The 14,607-nt window shown below is 33.4% G+C and overlaps 1 protein-coding gene across 9 annotated transcripts in view; it reads left to right on the forward strand.

Annotated features, from left to right (window-relative positions):
* LOC126754238 (vascular endothelial growth factor receptor 1) overlaps positions 1–14,607 on the forward strand; it is a 70,204-nt gene that overhangs the window by 608 nt on the left and 54,989 nt on the right. For 7 of the 9 annotated variants that reach the window (XM_050466228.1, XM_050466221.1, XM_050466227.1 and 4 more), the window contains exon 2: positions 1,236–1,539. The exons of 1 other annotated variant lie outside the window; for it this stretch is intronic. The gene's annotated coding sequence lies outside the window, so the exon portion shown is untranslated. The remainder of the gene's footprint in view (positions 1–1,235; positions 1,540–14,607) is intronic. One more of the 9 variants, XM_050466223.1, reaches the window with a different exon arrangement.

Here is a 14,607-nt window from a genome sequence, read left to right on the forward strand (position 1 = left end):
GATTACTATCAATTACTTTTACTATTCTCGAGTGTTCGTAACTTTTATTGTTCTTCGTTATTTCACTGTTTTGCTTTCTTTAATTATGCGCAGTGTTGTTTTTGTTGGCTAATAGGCATTAGTGCGCGGTGCTTATTGCATTTCAATAAATATACATTGAAGGCGTGCTAGAATTAATAAAAAAATTATAAGGAAATACTAATGCATATGCAAGTATATAGATCTGTGATCACATACATACATATCTGTGCAAGTTTGACATACATGCGTCAGCAATTAGCTGTTCGATGACGGTTTTTTGTTGTTTGGTATGATTGATGGGTTGTCACTCGGAAGCTAATCATACCGGAAGGATAACAAAATGTTCACATACCATATGTATGTATGCGTATATAATGAAATATTTACTTATGGCATGTTGACCAAAAACAAACAAACTATATTTGTGCGTAATTTTTAAAGCTATTACAATTATTTTGAAAATTTAACAATTTCAATGTAATATTTTATAATTTTTCTATAACTTTGCGGTTTTATAAATGTAACAAGTCATCTTATTTATTTTTTTATAATATCTATATAATTTTTAATTTTTTTTTTTATTATTATAATTTTTTATTTAAAACACTTACATATACATACATATGTATGTATATAGTATATTGCGCTTAGTATGAAAAGTTAGGTGACACACACTTCTATATTTATCAAAAATACATACATACATAGTATGTATGTAAATGTTAGTTCAGTATGTTTAACAGATTTTCCGTACTCAATTCTTACCTTTTCGCTTAACTTATTTGCGCATGATTCATCCACTCCAATAGCACATATGTATGTACATAGGTGTTTGTGAATATATAGCTTAGTGGTAGCAGTCAAAGTCATTTCAGTCAGATGCTTCACCGTTTCCGTTGTACTTGTAAGTCATATACAAGTATATATGTATGTATTTACTATGTAAATTGTATTTTATTGCATTTCATTTTGTGAACTGTCTCATTTTAACTCAAGTTAGCGCAAATAACAAAACTGCAATAAACAAAGCAAAACAAGTTAACAATGCGCATCAATTTTGAATAAGAAATAACTTAAATTGAAAAAACATATTTAAAGTCGTAAGAGAAGGAATTGAAAACAAAACGGTGAGTAAGTTAATCATCAAACATTCTTTCTTTTGCTTTATCATTTGTACACACACTTCTTAACTGCTTAAATTTTGGTCAAATCAGATTGTTGTGTGTGAAAGAGAGCGCTGTAAAAAAGGCACGATTTCGTAAAATGCAGCGAGTGAAATAAAAAACCGTGTTTTTATTATTATTACCTGCTTTCGAAAAATTAAAAAACACGCTAATGTGTAGAATTTTACATATATAGTGCCATATATACTTGTACATACGAAATACATATGAACAGCTTCTTTTGTGCTACAGAACGAGTTTATATGCGCGTTTGTGTGTTATTGACCGCTGGCGAGTCACCAATTGTTGAGCTTTTTCACGGTTATTGACAGACGCTTATATACTGTTTGCATTGGTAAGTACGAAAAAAGAATTGAAATTAAAAAAATATATATTTTTTAATTATACAAATATTTTACATTGTATTTAATATTTAATTATAAAAAAAATTAATATTTTATCATTTTTTATAACTTTGAATTGAAATTAAAAAAAAATTATATTTTATATACTAAAAATTAATATTTTATATATTTTATTACTTTTTGGTTTTATAGATGCAAAAGGTGATCTTATTTATAGATTTTTTGTGTTCTTTAAAGCAAGTACTTATTAAAACAAAAATAATGATCTAATATTATGACATATTACATATAAAAGTTATCTCAATACAAAAGCAACGTAAAATTATATTCAAGTTCTTTTACAAAAAAAAAGTAAATGTTATGTAATTTTTCGTATAAAAGTGTCATCTCCACCTTCATGAGGTTATCAAAACTGTAAACAGCTACACAAAACGTTCAATATGCGCAATTACTCTAGTTACTAAGTGCTAAAGTGCTGTAGCCTATTCTTATGAATGCAAACACCGCATATGATGGATCTCTCTCAACATATAGTTATTTACTTTTTTTGGTAAAGTAATTTTGAGGATCATACACATACATATATACATACATATGCACATCTGCCAGTAATTTAAATCATGCAAACAAAATGTTGTACCATTTAAGCACCAAATTAATCTTGCGTTCTTGACGCATTTTGCAGTTAACGAACGGTTTTTGTTTTTGGCCGCCAATTCGCTAAATGCAAATGTAATTTTGCCACATTCTTAATAATTTACATACATACATATATATGTACAGTGTATGTCAGTATTTAAGGAGATGTTTAAGTATCTACAGACATAAATTCACATTTATTTTCATGGTTGTTGTATTTTGTTTGTTTTTGCACTTAGTGAAGAACACACACACAAACATTTCAATATGTTGACAAACAGATATGATCTCATTTGTTACTTGCTTTGCTCATACTGCTTCGGACATGCTCAAATACCCAGTTGAATGTACATAAATGAGTACAAGTACAATTATCTCTCAGTATAGTAATTTGCATATATGTATATTATATACACGTTAAAGCCTACAGCAATAACTTTTAAGTGTTTTTTGCAATATTTTTAATTGGCTTTTCTTTTTTCTTTTTTTGCAAAAATTAAAACCTCACTAATAATATAAATGATTTGAGCGAAATTTGCGTAGGTACTCACATATTTTATTAATAAGTCACAAATATTATTGGAAAATTGCGTCTATATGTAGGTATATATGCGAGCGTTTGCAAGCATAATAAATAACGTCAATAGCTCTGTGCTATTCAATTTATTGAATTTATTTTTAGCTCAAAAATGTTGAGATTTTATTGTTCGAATTACTTGCGACCGAAGCTACTTGCGTGCTTTACACACATATATTTGCATTAATATTTTCATACAAAACCAGCTCCTATAACCGGACACGGACACAATTTTGTTAATATTTCGTTCAAATAATCTCTAATAAACGGACAATAATTCATAAAATATGCGAAGAAAATTGTGCACTATTTATAGTTCCGGATTTTGTAAATTCCTATTAATTTTCGGTGTTTTGCGACAGTTGTTTTTAAAAACAAAACGTAGTATGAACATAGCGAACGAATTGACTTGCCCAGGCGCCGTCTGGTTCGCGATGGCTCAACGGTAATTAATGGGATAATTGCCATTTATTTACTTTTGGCTGGTATTGGCTTGCATACATATATTTATTCAGTAGAATATATAAATATGAATTGCAGCTTCTGACTGTAAGAATATATTTTAAACAGAAGTTTTTGCTCCTCTCCCGTATTTGAACAGCTCCCTTAGCCGGACAAAAACCCTGCCACGGTGGGTGTCATGAAAGAGTATGAAGAATTTCACTGTACTTGTGAAAATATACATAATATTTATACATATATAAAGACGGAGCGGTCAGTTTATGTGACAGCTATAGGCTATAGTGATCTGATCTCAAAAATTGTTCGATTATTGCACCATTGCCATAGACAATAAAATATATCAAATTTCAGGAATATATCTCGCCAAAAAAAAAAAAATTCAGAACTTGATTTTGATCTGTCAGTTTATATGACAGCTATATACATATATGGTAGGGTGGTGTAATTTGAACAATTTCCTCGAAAATTGTAGCATAGTCTTGAATATTAATACATACCGAATTTCCTGGAGATATCATGTCATATAAAAAAGTTTTCCTTACAAGAATTTAAATTTGACCTTTCAGTTTGTATGGCAGCTGTACGTTGCAGTGGTCCGATTTCGGCGGTTCTGACAAATGGTATATATGGTTCCCCGAGGCTTGCTTCGTGGCAAACTTAATATACCTTGCTCAGGGCATAATTATGTAGTCCATATGTCTTCTTCTTTATTGGCGTAGACACCGCTTACGCTGTTTTAGCCGACTTTATAACAGCGCGAGTTGTTCTTCCTTTTCGCTGTTTGACGATTCCAAATATAGACAGGCCTTTTTCCACCTGGTCTTTCCTTGGAGGCTGGAGGCCTTCCTCTGCTTCCCTCAGCGGGTACTGCGTCGTATACTCTCAGAGCTGGAGTGTTTTCATCCATTCGGATGACATGACTTAGCCAGCGTAGCCGCTGTCTTTTAATTCGCTGAACTATGTCAATGCCGTCATATATCTCGTACAGCCCATCGTTCCATCGACTGCGGTATTCGGCGTTGCCAATGCGCAAAGGACCATCAATTTTTCTCACAAACTCGTAACGTCGACTAATCAGATGTTGTCATCATCCATGCTTTTGCACCATATAGCAGGACGAGTATAATGAGTGACTAATAGAGTTTGGTCTTTGTTCGTCGAGAGAGGACTTCATTTCTCAATTGCCTACTCAGTCCGAAGTACTACCTGTTGGCAAGAGTTATTCTGCGATATAATTCGCGACTGACATTGTTGTTGGTGTTAATCTGGTTCCATATGTACATTTCTATTAAATGAAAAGTTCTGCTTTGACTACAATTTGGGCGTAGCCTTAATTATTTGCAGCAATGTTGTGTTATTGTCGCTTAGGTGTCATATGTTTTACGTGAATTTTTTTTTAATTTTCCACTAATTCCTAACCTCAATCTAATTGTCTTTAACTGGTACTAAGTAACAATTCTTTTCTACCAAAAAATGCATTAAATATTATGAGTTACTGATATTTGTTGAGTGCATTGAACGTATACATACATATATTTCTGCACAATCATATATTATACTTTCAAGAGTAATCTCAATAATTTTCAAACCCAACGGACACTCTTCTTTTCACATACGCCAGAAGTGCTCGAAAAACACCGAAGTCCACTGAACCGGAATGAGATAAAAATTCCGCTTTTATCAGTAAAGAAAGTATACGAAAAATTGACGTTTCGCTTGAAATCAGAACTGCCTTATGAATGCATGTTCCATTGTGATAAATAATCAAAACTTAAATGGAAAAAACTTAAACATATTTGATATGTTGCTACATAAGCGATAAGTTATGCGCGGGCGATGAAAAAAATTCATTGAAATCGGAAAGAATGAACGATAAAAGTCACAAGCATTAATTTTTCTTTATTCCTTCAAATGAATTTCGCTTGTGGAGGACTTGTTTACACTCATTGCGCGATTTGCTGCTGATTGTATGAAATTGATTGTGTCGGCTGTGAACCGCCACTTATTAAAAGAACTACTATAACACTACTTGGTAATCAAAGAGCTGTAGCAACAACTACAAATGGAATAAAAAATTATTATTATAAGAAAAAAAAACAGTGTGTGAAAACGAAAACATATGTATACTTATTTATATGTGCATTGGAATAAACACAACACTACAAATATGTACAAATATGAAAACAGAATAAAATGTGGTTTGGCCGAGCGCCAACACAGCATATTACTTGACTTGAGTGATATGTACTATATTCAAAGTATATTTATCTAATATGAAATGGATTCTTTTTCGTTTTCTTAGCGCCGGTTAAAGTCTTCCGACATAGATAGCGTCACAATTGTTATTTTAGTGCTTTAAAATAAAAAAAACTGAAGTTGTTTGTTAAAAAAAGGGTTACAATGATTAATAAAATATATAAATGGTGTTCCATTTCGAGGTTCCTTAATTTTTAAAGAAAATCAAATTTATTGTGGAATTATTATTATCATTCGAAAGAACGTTATTTGGCATTTATTTTTTGAAGATTATCTCTTTCAAATGATGGCTGCGGTTACGTCTCAGGTCTCAGGTGCTCCATCAATCAAGTTCAGTTTTCGACAACTAGTTCGAACATGAACTGAAACGCGTGATGTTTTGCTCCAAGCCCAGAATCGAAGCAGGATTGTCAGCATATGCATACATACTTTAGACATTACATATCCCCACAGGAAAAAGTCTAACTGTGTGATATCACACGATCTTGGCCCAAAACGTGAAATTATTTGTTCTCTTAATAAATCCATTGATTGAGGCGATGTGTGGTAAGTGACGCCGTCTTGTTGAAACCAAATGTCGCCAAGATCGCGAGCTTCAATTTCATGCATCAAATAGTCGGTTATCATTGCGCGATAACGGTCGCATTGGCGATTATGATGAAACTACACCAAATCGTTGTTTTTTCTGATTGAAATGCCAGCTCTTCCTCAAGTTGTTCTTCATCCCAAATGCGGCAATTTTGGTTGTTTACATACCCATTCAGCCTTCGACTCTCTACATTCTTCGTGTAAGCTACGGGTGCTGTATTTTTCTCACTACGTGCTGGACATGGTCTATTCGGTCGAATATTATCCAATAATGAATGCTGGTTCTACAGATGGGTGATAGTGCTTCGAATAGCACTCTCAGTAGGCCGATTATGTTGACCCTAAGTTGTGCGAAGCGAACGAAACACATTCTTTACAGAACATGAATTTTCGTACTAAAGTTGAACGATTTATAAACGTAGTTCTGGCGTAAGTCTTTCCATGCTATTGAAATTAGTACCTCTACTTGCATCACCCGTTATATACTCGCTGATGGTATTTTTCATTCTGTGTTCGTTTCGCCACGTCTCTACACGCTAGTTTGCGTTTTTATCAGAGTATTAAAACCGTTGAGTTGCTTTCTTTCTACCTCTCTTATTACGTATATCTATTTGATCTACGCCAGTTGTTAGTTCTTCATATCATATTCACATACAATGAGTGTATAACATATTATGTAAGCAGTATTATGTTTGAAGTGTTATCAAATCTACAAGTAAGTTGCAACTCAGAAAACCTTAATTTTGTATATGAAAATCTCTCGATATATAAATGTACTTATATAGATATTATCCTTATATCCACTGTTCGCCGCCAAAAATATCAATATTAGAGTGCAAATGTCAGATCGTTTAATTTGAGCTATGCTACTGCTACTGATAAAGTAAATTTGTTGAAAAGTTTGGGCAGCGCCAAATATGTGCAATACTATTTTGCCCAGCCAATTGTTGCGAATAAGAGTACTGCCTTTTTTATTTCTTTGACAAATATGTATAATATACATTATTTAAATGTTGATAAGACAAAACGCTAAGGTTAATATGGAGGGAGCGCTAGGGAGCGCCTTACCGCGTCGAAACAAACCCCTTGCACCACAACAACTTAGCGATAAACAAAACAAACACATTTGAAGGAGTCATTATCAGTTGGAAACACATGAATATCGCATACACATACATACATATGTATGCTATTATCTAACTTTTGCATTTTCGTATAGAAATGACGTGCATGCATGCTATATTTACATATGTATGTATGATATAATACCAAATATTGACGCCAATGTATTACATATCTACAATAACATTTATGTATGTATGTATGTATGTATGCACGAGTGTAAACGATGAATTTATCTGCAATTATCAGTGCTTGCCAGCAACGTCGCTGATAAAAATGGCTAGCATAATAGTTTTTTATCAGCTAATTTATAGCGCTTACATACATACATACATACGTCTATACGTAGTGTATATGTTCGGATATAAGACAAGCAATATATTTATGTAATCATAATCAATTAACATGTTGTTTTGGAACTCCAACAACATTGGCAATTTCATGTATCTTGATATAAAATTTATTGCCATTTACAGGTATTATACTCTGGCAACATGTTGCTACAAAGTATAATAGTTTTGTTCACCTAACGGTTGCTTCTATCAATTAAAACTAAATGAGATAGATTTGGAGTTTCGTATATATAAATATCAAGATGATGCTTCGAGTTGAAATTCGAGTTACTGTCTGTCTGTCCGTCCATCCAAGCAAGCAAGCAATAATTTGAGTAAAAATTTAGACATCTTGAAAATTTATATACATAAGTGTTCCTTGACAAGAAAGTAAGGACGAGTTCGTAGATGGGCGTATACCAATACTTGACTTTTTACCGAAAATATATGTGTATATATCTCACACAAGGATTGTTCGGAAAGTAAAAGGACTGATTTTGTTCCGCCGCGATTCCGGAGCGTGCGCGCACCGACTGGATTCGGTAGAGGGCGTTCCTAGCTAACAGGCGGCTGGTCAGTTGTCTCTGAGCACCTGGAGAGTCAGGACAAACATTTTCGCTCGACATGTTTCTGAGAGTGTTGTAAGACGAAAATGCAGCGTTCGTTAGAACAGAGGTACGCGCTTAAATACTGCGTGAAACTCGGTAAATCTACGACAGAAACGTTTGATATGATCAAGCAGGCTTAGCCAGATGTTGCTTTAGCAAGAAGTGGTGTGTTCCGGTGGCACCAGGCCTTTTTGGAGGGCTGGAAAGAGGTCGTTGATGAAGACCTGCAACTTCGACAAATATCGACAATGTGACTCGTGTGCGCAAAGTTTTGAACTCAGACCGTCGATTAAGTATTCGTTTAATTGCCCAGATGTTAAATTTATCAAAATCTGTGGTTCATTATATTGTGACGGAGCACTGGAACATGCGCAAGGTGTGCGCGAAGATGGTCCCAAAAGTGCTCACTGACGACCAGAAATTGCGGCGAGTGTAAGTGTGCCAAGAAAATTTGAAAGTGACCCCCAATTTTTGAATAACGTTATCACAGGTGACGAGTCATGAATCTTTCGGAATGATCCCGAGAAATTGAGTATTAAAGGCAAGCATTTTGAGACGACAAAACGGAAATCGCTCTGGTAGCGCTGCATCGACGCAGAAGGAGCCTATTTTGAAAGTTTTTAAAGAATTGTAACGATTGGTTCAATATTTTTTTATAAATCAATTATTACTTTCCAGACAAACATTGTACCTATACTTGACTTTTTACCGAAAATATCGGTAAATATGTGAGATATATAATAGAAATTCTGAGAGAGTTCTTTACAATACTTTCCTTAGTTCCCATATACCTCATTTACAGATTTTCGAACATCCAGATGACTATACCGTATATATCGGATAATATGTAAGTTATCTCAATGAAAATGAGAAAGCGTGTTTTGCTCATAACAATGTATCTTTGTGCCTAAAATGTATAAAGTCAGGCGAAAACTTGCCCTATACCCCATATAACCAACAAGTTGCAAGAGTATGAAATGTTCGGTTATACCCAAACTTAGCACTTCCTTACTTGTTTTTTTTACGAGTTTAATCACTTACTTCTTCAGTTGCTCTGTAATTATATATTTAATATGCACACTTACACACTTCTTCTTTTTCTTCTTTATTTTATACACTCCATATATATTTTGGGGTTATTTTGCATATTTACATATGTATACATGTGTTGAAACTTACATATGCAAATTACTTAGATGCGTATATACATATGCTTGTATGTACGCTTTCACTCTATTGTGCATTAATTATTGTAACCGCAACTCAATTTGCCTATGACTAACCGCTATGCTGGAGGTATACACATTGCATAATTTGTCTTTTTCACCGCATTTGTTGAGTAATGCCGAAATTAATTAACTACTCACCGTTGGAAGTTACCAACCTACACAAGTGTGGCGAATTATTGAATGTAAGTTTGATTGTAACAAGTCGGAGTTTCCATTCATCTGATGATTATCTATACATATATTAGTCATTAGATCAGAGTTTGTTCGAAGCAGCGTAACTGTAACTGTGTTATGAAGATCATTCTAACTTTGCATGTTCGTCAGTGGCAACTGGTTTATTAGGTTGGACCATTGACCATGGTAAGATACATATGTACGTCAGCACAAAAAGTTGTCTAACGAAGTCACATTATCAGAGGTACGGAGTTCAATTTGTATTTTTTTACAAATGAAATGAAAGATGACACATATTCGTGATTTATTTTTGTTTAAGACTAACTGCCTTCGATTCGCCATTTCTCTGCTCGCTTCTGCTCTCTTGTCAAAACAATTACATGTGAAAACAACAAAAGAAGTTATCGAGTTGACTTCGTACAAGAGAGTATCCAGATACCTCATTAAAATGGTTTAACCGTTATCTTCAAAGCTCCAAGTTTTGTTTTGAATATTTTAGATCAGTTTTACTATTGTGAATGGTTCAAACGACAAATGAAGATAAACATTTCTCTCTTTTCTAACAATTAGCTTTTATTAGTTAAAGTGTCACCGAAACTATTATTGTTTTTGCGAGATGTGCCTTTGCCCAATACAGGAACAGATCCGTCGTTATTATTTCTTTAGCATATTAAAGCGACATAAGCTTTAAGAGCTCATACAAAGGAACCAATACTATAATTACTTCAAGAACTTTACATAAAATCACATAAAGTTTCTTTATTTAAATTTATTCAGTTACCACGTAGTGTACTAAAAATCCTGAAATCCACACAAACAACATTGATTTTATGGCAATTTACATTCTGGTTAACAGCCATAAACTTTTACTATCCGTTTATAGTTCCTGTAATGTTTTATTCGTTTATTGCATTTTATTTTCCCATTTAAAATATACTTACATATATTTAGTTACTAATGATATATGTACATTAGGTATAGTCATGGAAGGAAACAACAAGTAGATGTCAACCCGTTTTCAGGACAAGCATGGAACATTACGTTGTCCGCACTTGAATTTTGTCTAGGCGTCTCTCTTATTTATTATTTCCTTACCGCTTATTAACAAATACAACATAGTGGCATTGTATGCATATTTATTAAATATTTTAATTTCTGCTCCTAGCTCCCACAACCTGTTGTTCGGTTTTTAAATACAATTTTACGATTGCCGTTCGTCGCTTTGGTGACTTTGTGACCGATTTCGTTCACTTGACCATGACAGCAAGTGAGTTGCTCTTTGATTACAGGTTGTTGTTATTTCAGAGCTGATATTTTGTGTGTGCACACAAATCACGTGACAGCTTGTTGACTGTATTTTGGTTTACATATGTTTGTTTTGTGCCATATGCACATGTTTATACAATATGCCTACTTATATACTATACATATAGAAATAGTTCCAGGCTAGAAATTTTCACTCATGCATAGCTTTTCGTTTTTATCCAAACATACAAACATGACATGCTCATTCTTATTTGTTATTGCGCTATTATTATAATCTGGCAACACCACTTTTTGGTAGTAAGGTTTTAGTAACTTATAATGATTTTAAATACAGTTGAACTTCCCACAGTACAGAAAAAAGTTTCGAGTTAGAGAGACTTCGAGTTATGGATGGGAATTTGTATGAAATTTGACTTCTATTGACAATCCAAGAGTTCGAGTTATGGAGAACTTCGTGTTATGGAAGTTCAACTGTATTTGCATATTTTTTATAAAAATGTGCAATAGAAAGGGCAAAAAATATATTTTATAAATATTAAACACACAACACAATATTTGTCATGTCGTTGTCCATAAAGTGTGTAATTCAATGCGCTCGGCAGTTTGGATCACATTTAAGTGCTACATTTTGCTGCAACAAGGAATGTTGTTGTGTGCGCTAATGCGGTTAAAAATAGAGTCAACTGTGGCGTTGCACTGCATTAAAAGTCTTCTAGTCATAATATGCCTGTATATAATATTACAGGTGCTTATCTCAAAATTTTATAATCCGAGTACTTGAGGTAATTTATGTAAAAAATACATTAGTTCTTAGTGTTTCTCTTCTGCCGCTACTTTATATGCGAAATAACAAAAAAATGGCTCTTGCTGGTCAGGAAAAATACTTTCATTTTGTGGCAAAAAAATGAGTGTTCTTAATTCAGAATTGTTATTAACTTCGGATTTGGTTCTCCTTTCACCAGACAGTCGATCGTTAGAAAAGATATTATTCAACGCCTTCAATATTTTATGTTTTTACCATTTTCCTACAAAAATTTAAAACCGATTTGATGTCCACACCTTTGAGTTAAGTTCGGCAAAGATATTTTAAAATAAAAAGTAGGCAGTGGCACAAGGTTTTTTTTCGATTACGAGTTTGTGTATTTTACAAGTGATACTCCTTCTTTTCCTTACGTAATAAGATACCCTCGTACCCTCGTTCATATTGTATGTTTCAAGTGCCAAGAATTCGAATTTCTTTGATTTTTTCGAATTTTGTTTTTATGACTTTAACTTATCTTCAATTTTCATATTTTAATCATTTCAATTGGCTTGTTAGCAATCAAATGTACTTTTCCAGTCATGATCTACGCACTTTTTTAAGGTTTTACTAATAATCAAACCTGGAGATATCTGGAATTACAGTCTCCAAAATATTTCGTTTTACTTAATGAAATTTTCGCGTTCGTTTTAAAAGTGATTCGCAGGACTATTCAGAAACAATGATATTGTGAGATATCGGATTTGAATAGGTGGTTGAAATATATAGACATCTTTGTTTCATATTTTCTGATTTTTTAAGTATACAAAGAAAACAAGGCTAAGTTGCCGATGAAATAACTTATGGTGTTGACTGGAAAATGTAGCGAAAGGGTTCAATTTCATCGTTCGGCGGAATCGTGACTGTATTACAATGAAAGCGAAAATTATACTAAATCATCCTTAAACGATTTCATCTATTTAAGTTAATACCACATAATTTTAACATGCCATATACTAATTTAATGATGTCTGGGATTCACTAGGGTATCTCATATACCAGCACCTTTCATATGGAGTAAAGTCAGTCGGATATTCGAAAATTCTATTATCAGTTACATAGGCGCTAGGCAAGTTGTCATCCGATTTTATCATTTTCAGGCACACAAACTCTCTAATTTTCATTGTGATAATTCACATATTGGCCGATATACACGATAAAAGTCACCCGGAAGTTCGTAAATCTTTTTTTGGTATGTGGGGCCTAAGGGAAGTATTGACTCGAGGCAACTAATTTTTGACATTCAGACATACTTTACTAGGAAAGCAAAATTGCAAATTTCAATTATACATCTCGCACAATGACCGATGTTTGCGGTAAAAAGTTAACTATAGACACAAGGGTCCTAGGGGCTTCAACAGTTTCTGTTCGATTTGGAAAAATTTTCATCATAAGATCATCAAATATATTATTTATGCTTAATTGTATCCGGTTATATGTATAAATAGGCGCTTGATTTGTATACTGGAAGAAACTAGGAAGTATTCCGATATTTTCGGTAAAAAGTCAACTATAGGCACTAAGGTTCATATATTTGGTACATGGGGGCTTCAACAGTTTCTGTAGTTTTAGTATGATTTACCCTTTTTTTTGCAATGTATCGAGTTTGGTTGATATCAGTCGAGTGGGTCCTGAGTTATGGATCTTTACGCAAAGAGGGCGATGTCCCGCCCATTGTCCAAATTTGACACTGACTCCTATAAAATCTTCTATTTTTGTACAGTACCGAATTTGGTTGATATCAGCCGATAGGTCCCGAAAATTTAAGAACAAAACGTGCCACAAATATAAAAAAATATAAAGTTAAAATTTCAGAAGATAAAGTATAAAAGACCTCATCTGGGTCGGCTAGGAGAATATGTTTTTATCACAAATGTATTCACCTAAAGTATAAAAAAATGCGGTATTTATACTCATCTATTATTTATCTAGCCGTTAAATATGAATACTAGTTTTTTTCTGTTAGTCTTCCAATGTGAGAACATTTGCTTTGTTCGATTATTTCAAAGTGAAATTCCCAGCGCTATTAATAACTTAACAGCAAATTTGTCGGTGTTTGAAAACGTATGTGCATGTCTTCACTACATTTGAATAAATTAGAATGAATACTCATTTACCTGATATGGTATCAATGGGAACGAAATTAGCATTTCGCCATAAAACACCGGCAAACAACTTCAGTTCCTCGGCTATCATTTCAAATTCATCTTTGTGTGTATGTAGTTGCATAAATTTTTATATTTTTTGCTTTTATTTTCTTAAGTGTGTCCACCAGTTGCATTTTCATTCATAATTCATTTGCCTTAGTCATACTTTTTCCTGATTGGCCTCTCCAAACACTTTTGCCCATTTACAAACGCAGTACACACACAAATATAGACGTACAGATATGCAAGCTAATGTGCGACTGACAAAACGGCGGTATTTTATGGCCAGCACATATTTTCAACATTTTTTCAAAGAACGTTACACCCGTAACATTTTCCACCATTCCTTTCGTTTATCACATTCTATACGAAATACCGACACGTCCGCTGTGTTTTCTCTGTTTTCCTTCAATTTTGCTCTTTTATGCGTTGGCGTGCTTCAAATGTTAATGTTAAATTTTTCCATTCCGTGTGAATGTAGATATATATATGTATATATATGTGTAACCGCATATTTGTTAGAATGTGTGTGAGTGTATAGGCGCGTTTAAGTTACCTCTTTTTGCCTTGCTTTGATTTTCTACGCTGCTCATTTTTTATGACCTTTAACCTTTCAACAGCTCGGTCCCACCGTTCGGGCACAGCACTTGTAATTGCGTAATACCTTGACCTGTGACAAAGTTAAATATTTTTTGTTTTTGTTGTAATTTCACTTTATGTTCTATTATTATGGTGAAAAGTATTATAAATTAAATTAAATTATGGCGTCCTGTTGGTAATTCATACACTTTAGTACTCCCTCCGAATATATGCAATACATATTATAGTTCTGCTTTTCAAAATTACATAAACAATAAAA

Source organism: Bactrocera neohumeralis, chromosome 3 (genome assembly GCF_024586455.1).
Source record: "Bactrocera neohumeralis isolate Rockhampton chromosome 3, APGP_CSIRO_Bneo_wtdbg2-racon-allhic-juicebox.fasta_v2, whole genome shotgun sequence".
In the NCBI taxonomy this organism is placed as follows: Eukaryota; Metazoa; Arthropoda; class Insecta; order Diptera; family Tephritidae; genus Bactrocera; species Bactrocera neohumeralis.